This window comes from Pteropus vampyrus, unplaced genomic scaffold (genome assembly GCF_000151845.1).
Source record: "Pteropus vampyrus isolate Shadow unplaced genomic scaffold, Pvam_2.0 Scaffold95, whole genome shotgun sequence".
Lineage (NCBI taxonomy): Eukaryota > Metazoa > Chordata > Mammalia > Chiroptera > Pteropodidae > Pteropus > Pteropus vampyrus.
Genome location: NW_011888876.1, coordinates 650,785 through 657,457, shown reverse-complemented (window position 1 = coordinate 657,457; position 6,673 = coordinate 650,785). Strand labels below are relative to the sequence as shown.

At 56.4% G+C, this 6,673-nt stretch overlaps 1 long non-coding RNA gene across 2 annotated transcripts in view; it reads left to right on the top strand.

The window, feature by feature from the left end:
- The window catches only part of LOC111742458, a 13,784-nt gene extending 11,991 nt beyond the window's left edge, over window positions 1–1,793 (top strand). The window contains exons 1-2 of one of the 2 annotated variants that reach the window (XR_002781316.1): window positions 12–956; window positions 1,352–1,793. This is a non-coding gene — a long non-coding RNA (uncharacterized LOC111742458). Of the gene's footprint in view, window positions 1–11; window positions 957–1,351 lie in introns of those variants that run through there. The other variant, XR_002781317.1, reaches the window with a different exon arrangement.
- Window positions 1,794–6,673: the final 4,880 nt, after the last annotated feature.

Below are 6,673 nucleotides of genomic sequence, written 5' to 3'. Positions count from 1 at the left end.
ACACCCAACCCTCCCCTAGGACCTGAGCCCAGTCTGTCCTCTCCCAGGAAGGAAGAGCGGGTCTGCTCAGCCAGGAGCTGCCCTTAGTACCAGGGCCCAGTGGCTCAGTCGAGACCTGGTTTCAGACGATAGCTGGGGCAGTGGCCTGGCCACCTGCAGCTCTGACCCTATCGCAGACTCTTGGAGCACATGGGCCTGTGGCTTTCCCATCGGTCCTGCCACCTCGCCTTAGCTGTCCCACCCCACACGGCGTGTACACATAAAATCATGGTTAGGATTCAAGGACAAACCTGACGCCAAACCCATCGCTGACTGGCTGTGAGCTCTGGCCTCTGTGTGCTCCGGTTTCTTCACCCACAAAACGGGGATCGCAACGGCAGAGGCAGAGGAATGATGGCGGCAAGGTTCTTGGCAAGGGAAATGGCTCGTCCCAGGTCACCTGGGGTTCTGAAGTTTCTCCATCAGTATGAGGGCTGTGGGCTGCAGCCTTCCAGGAGACATACGCCATCCCACCCAGGGCCAGGTGGCAGTGATGTGCCTATTTTGCAGATGAGAAGACCAAGGCTCAGAGAAACCCATTACTGGCCCAGCACTGCTCGGCGGGAAGGCGGTGGGGGGGGGGAGGGGGTAGGCAGGGAGCACTGAGGTTCGGATTCTCAGGCCTGCTCTCTCCTCCAAATAAAGAAACGGCAAGTGCAAAATGCATCCCCTGCAGGACACCCTGCTCTCCCGCCCCCAAACCCACACATGACCCTGGCCTGACAGGGCATCTCTGTGGAGCACAAAGGGGGGTCGCAGGGCAGAGAAAGAGCCCCACAGGCGAGGAGCCGGCTCCGCGGGCGCTTTTCTGCTCGCTTTCTTCCTCTCTCAGCTCTTTGTTAAGCTCCCTTTCAGCTGAGCCGGCAGAGCCTGGGTGTCCCGAGCTGACAGTAATTGCTGCGTCTAGACAGCGTCTGGTATGAGGCCTCCCTCTCCCGCTCGCTGGCCTCCCCGGGCTCCGTTTCCCAGCCCTGTGGCCCTGCCCCGTGCCCTCCATTTCCCACATCCCTGCCCCTCTCTGGCTCCCCAGTGTCCCCGACCCCCCCACCCCCACCCCAGTCCCCCCAGTTGCTCAGACCCTCACATCTCTCTCTCCCTCTCCCTCTCCCCTCCCTCCCTTAGGCACAGTCCATCCCCCAGACCAGAGATGCAGGGGACAACGGTGGTTCTGCCTTTAGTTCTGGCTGGGAGACCTTTGGGGAGACTGAGTGGGCTGTGGCCAGACCCCGGGGCTTGCTCACCTCACTGGATTCTGGGATGACCTGGGAATCTCTGGAATTCATCCCACATCTACCCTCATCTTTCCATCCAGGCCTGGATGGGGAGCCAGAGGAATCAGTGCAGGAAGGACTCAGGAGAGGTACAAGGGAGAACTTCCTGGAGACTCTAACCATCAGACATGGATGGAGTGGTTTCAGAAGACACAGCGGGTGGAAAGTCAGTTTTCCAAGGTCCTAAGCTCTGTTCCTGCCCCGGCTCAGATCGGCAACTCTGGAAGAGTCCCCAGAAACTGGAGTCTCCTCACTGGTGTGGGATTTGAAGCCCTCAGGGTGATCCTGAGACCAGAGTAACAGCATCCAGGGTTTGCCCAGCCTTTGCCTCTTGCAACCACTGTGCGAACTCCATATGCACATTCATGTATTCAATGCCCGAAGTCGGGGTCAGTAAGTGGGGGAGCCTAGATTTGAAGTCACCACAGAAGCTGGCTCCAGAGCCCCAATAATAACCAGTAAATGGAATATTAAATGCTTACCGAATACCTGGGGCTGAGATGAGCACTTTACGTGAATTATTTCCTTTATCCTCACGACTGTTAGATGGGATGCACGATTATGCCCATTATACAGATTAAAAGAGAACAGCCCAGAGCTGCTGGACATGGCCAGATGGTGACCTAACTCGGTGTCAGAAAGGCTTGGTCACCCCGGCCCTCGTGGTGGGGCTGTTGTGCAGCATGTAAAAGGCTTGGCATGGAGCAGAAGCTCAGTGAACGTTGCACACCATTTCCCACTCTTCCCTGGGCTTTCTTGAGCACCTGGTGGGCACACAGCCTGGGCCAGGCTTGGGGAGACAGAGGTCAATGTGGGGCTCTGTCCTCATGAGACCATGGCCTAGAAGAGACTGGAAAGTCAGCCAGTTTCAATCTGGAGGGGGAATTATGATGATGCCAGGACACGAGGCCTTTGGGTGCCAAGAAGAGGGGCCCTAAATCCAAGCGGTCTTCCTGTAGGAGGTCAAATCAATACTAGAAGATGAGTAAGCATTAGCCAGGCCAAGAGGGAAAGGTGTTCCAGGCAGAGGGAACCACACATAGGTCCCAAAGTGAGAGAGGACCAGGGAACCCTAAGAATCTTTCCAAGCTGGACAGGTGCAGGGGGGCAGGGAGTGAGTTGGGGGGAGCCTTGAGCCTGGAGCCTGGCTGATCTGGAAGGGCTTCGATTGCCAGGTCAGCTGGGAGATGGGACTTCTCCCATGGCAGGGAGGCCATAGGTCTAGGAAAGCAGGGCTGTGATGACCAGGACCATGTGGCATGCGGCACGCTCGGCAGATCCGAGAGGCCCTGTGCAGACATGGGAAACAGCGTTGACAAAGGCTCGGTTGGCGGGGGAGTGGTGAGTAGCCAGGTGTGCTCCTGAAGGAATACAGCGGGGCCAGGTACAGAAGCCTTCAGAAGCAAGGCACAGGGAACTTCAAGGTTTGGAGGCTCAGGTAGGAGGATTAATTAGGAAGGGTAATCTGGAACCTTTGTAGGATGGATTAGGAGGGCAAATCTGGAGGCGGGGAGGCTGGGAGGAGGCCTTCCCTAGGAGGAGGCTACCGAGCGGGTTTCCCTTCCCCACCAGATTTGTCCTTATATCCGGCCATTTCTCCATCCTGCAGTCATTTAGATTCTGCACCTACCCGCTCCTTGTGGGCTGCCTCGTGCCCTCCACCCCCAGCCGGAGATGGAAGACGCTCGCCATTCATTCCTCATCCAGGCCATTGATGAACGTGTCAGACAGTGCAAGTACACACCTGTACACCTCCTGTGGCCTCTGGGGTCGACACTGGCAGATCCGTACATGAGTCCTGCACCTGCCACCTCAGCCTGCCTTGGAGTGGAGCCACGTTGGCCATAGGCCTGGGTCGTGGCTTCTCTGGCCTTGACTTGGAATGAATGCCCAGCATGGGGCCAGTCGGGACTTGCGGGCAAGCGCAGACAGCACCTCCTGTCTGTCGCCTGTGAAACACCGTATTGCTGACCTGATACTAGGAGTTTGCAGGCTGATAAAGGAGAGACACGGTCGCAGGCTCGTGACACAGCAGGTGGGGACAGTCTGGCAGCATGAATGGTGAAGACCTGGATCGCACGGGTGCCCCCTTCCTGACCCCAAAACCCTAGGCAGATGGTTCCAGAACTCAGAACTTTTTCAGTTGTAGAAAGATAATATGACACACCTCCCACATACTGCCTAGCACCCCCAATGGAGTGCGGGGCAACCCCTGTAATCAAACACAGGAATACGTCTGCAGCAAAGGATATGAGCAAAGGTTATGAATAATCTCTGACTCAGTGTTCTCATCTCTAAGATGGGGCGGTGGTGGTACACACGCAGCTCAGTGTCGCCCTGAGAAGTCGATGCCAGCTGGCCCGCAGACGCAGCTCATGTCCCGCCCCCAGCCCTTTGCACTTGCTGCTTCTTTCTGGAATATTCCTCCCCAGACAACTCACGAGGTAGCTTTCTCACTTCCTTCAGGGCCCTGCTCAAACGCCACCTCCCCAGGGGAGCTTGGCCTGGCTGTCCCTGTGTCTTCCCAGCCCTGTTGCTCTCCCTTCTCTCCCTTCTCAGCCCCTACCAGCTGACACATCAGGTAATCAATTACTCATCTGTTGATTGCCTGCCTCCCACAGTAGAACCTGAGCTCTGTGAGGGCTGGACTTTGTTCTGTCACTGCGATGCCTCTAGCACCTAGGACAGGGCCTGCACAGGTGGACACTCCCATTTTTGAATGAACAATGATCTGGTAAGTGTGCCTGGCCCATCAAAAAGGTGCAGTAAAGCCGAGCTGGTACCATCGCCATTATTGCTGTTATTGATGCTGCTACTATATCATCATCCTCATCATCACCGCCATCATCCTATTCCTGAGCTGATCCCAGACCTTGGTTCTCTAGCCTGTGAAATGGGCATTCTGGGAACCGAGAAACCAGCCACTGGAAGTGGGTCAGGTCCCTGCAGGAGAGACAAAGAGTGCGGCCTGCCCTCCTGTGGGAGCCCGCGCCCCTCGCTGCAGAGAGAGGCCCGGGAGAAGCTTGGCGAACGCCAGCCCCCATGAGCAGCACTGCCAGAAGGCCATACATAATTCATTGCCAAATGGGGCCTCGGGCGGCGTGCGCCGGGGGCTCACTCTGCGCCTGGCACTTTGCTGACTGCTCCTCACACGCTGCCTCATCGCATCTTCACGGATTTGCAGGGTGTGATCCTGCCCCTCCCCCTGTTTTGCCCAGGGAGAACCTGAGGTTCAGAGGGTGGTGCCACCTTGCTTCTCGGTGGCTAAGCAGGGCCTCGAGTCAGCAGATTGGGATCCGGCAGCCCCCAGTCACCAACTCACTATGGAGGAAAGAGCTGGCCCTGGGAGTGGGCTGTACAGAAGGGGACCCCCCCACACACACACACAGGGCAGGTAGAGGATGCACTGGATCACAGTAGGGTTGAGAAAGGCTGGTGGCCATTGTGTCCCAAACCCTAACCCCCCTCCCCACCCAAGGCCCTCCTCTCTCGAGGAAATGCCACCAAGAGTGCTGGTTCCAGAGCATCAGGAGGTCAGTTTGCTCAGCTGTAAGCAAACAACAGGCCCTCCAACCCCTACCCCCCACCCCCACCCCCGGGACGGTGAGAGCGCGCTGGTGTCTGCTGGGGAAAAACGCGAATCCCCAAAGCTTACACACTCTCCGATTCCGTCGAGATAACATTTGTGAAGAAACAAAATGTTAGCCGTGGACGACAGCTGAGACGGTGCCACAGACTGGGGGCGCTGGGTGAGGGCGAAGGGGGCGTGGCTATAGACGAACAAGAGGAGGGAGCCTCGTGGTGATGGAAGCGTCGGGCCGCCGACGGCGGTGGAAGAAACGCAAACTCGCCGGGAACGGCCTAGAGCCGAGCGCGCATGGGTCTACGTGAAACTGGGAAACGGGAATAAGGACGGTGACTGTGTCGCCGTCAGTGCCCCAGTGGCGATGCTGTCCCCCAGTTCCGCTAGACTTGTGCACTGGGGGAGACCGGGTAGAGGGTACCTGGGGTCACCCTGTATTATGACTTACAACTGCATGTCAGTCTACAATTATCTCAATAAAAATGTTGATTCAAACGACGTCGTCATCCTCTGCCCAGGAAAGGTTAAGTGAATCGGTGCAGTCAGTTCTCCCATCATAAGGGACAATCCAGGTCAGTGACTAGTGGGTGTCCGCCAGGCAGTTGGAGGTTCCGGAGCCATAAATCGGCCTTCCTACCTCGCTCCCCGGTTTTCCTTCTAGAATGTTCCCATCCTCTCCCAGCTTCCCATAGACAGGAATTCCATACCACCCCATGGGACTCTAGGCTAGACTCTGTAGAAGAACAAGGCAGGCCTTTGTCATCAGACTCCTGTCTGCTCCAGGCCAGGAAACCCAGCCACGCTCAGAGGTTCTCACCTCTGAAATGCAGCCCCCACCCCCTCTCACCCACCCCCACACCCCCCACATCCCCCCAGCCTCAGAGAGATAGGGACAGTGGAGGGAATGTTGAGCGTCAGGCAACGTGGGCCCTAGACCCAGCCGAGCTTCTCCCTCACCAAGCGACCCCAGACAATCCCTGTCCTCTCTTTGGCTCTTAGTTTCTTCATTTGAAGCATGAAAGAATTGGACTACATTACCCCAAGGTCCTCTGGGGCTGTCAAGAGGTGGACTTGGCCCCTGGGCTGCCGGCCAAAGGGGACTTTGCTTCACATTCCATGTGGCTGCACTAGCAGAGCTGCCTCTGGCCTATCTCTGGCCTGTCCCTACATGTGACCTTGGCCCCTCCCTGCCTTTCAGCATCGATACAGTGAGAGGGTCATTAAGTCAATCGACAAACATGTATTGAGTACGCATGAAATGCCAAGCACTGGCTTAGACACTGGAGAAAGAAAGGTTGAGGGGAAATTGCATCCCTGCCTAGGAAGAACTTGCAATCTAGGAGGGAAGATTAAAAATTGCAACCGAGATGATGCAAAGAAGAAAAGTACTCAGCTGGGATGGAGAGTTTCAGGGCCTCAGTGAGGGCTTCCTGAGAAATGACAATTTTGCTGAGTTCTGAGTAAGGAATTAACTGTAAGCAAAGAGGGTGGCTGGCCATGGGCAGAGGCTGCTCCAAAGCAGGGAGCGGCAGGGGCTGGGGCCTGTGTCCGGAGGTCATGTCGTGTGAGAGGCCATGATCCAAAAAGAAGCAACAGTTTCAATGAATGACACCAGCAAGTGGGTGCAGGTGCCAGGCAAGCCTGGGGGGCAGAAGTGCCAGGTTAAGGGGCCTATCTCCATCCCAGACACAAGGGATCCTTTGAGATGCATTATGCAGGGGAATTACCAAAAAGGCTTTGCGTTTTGAAAATCTCCCGTTTACCAAGAGAAAGGAATCTC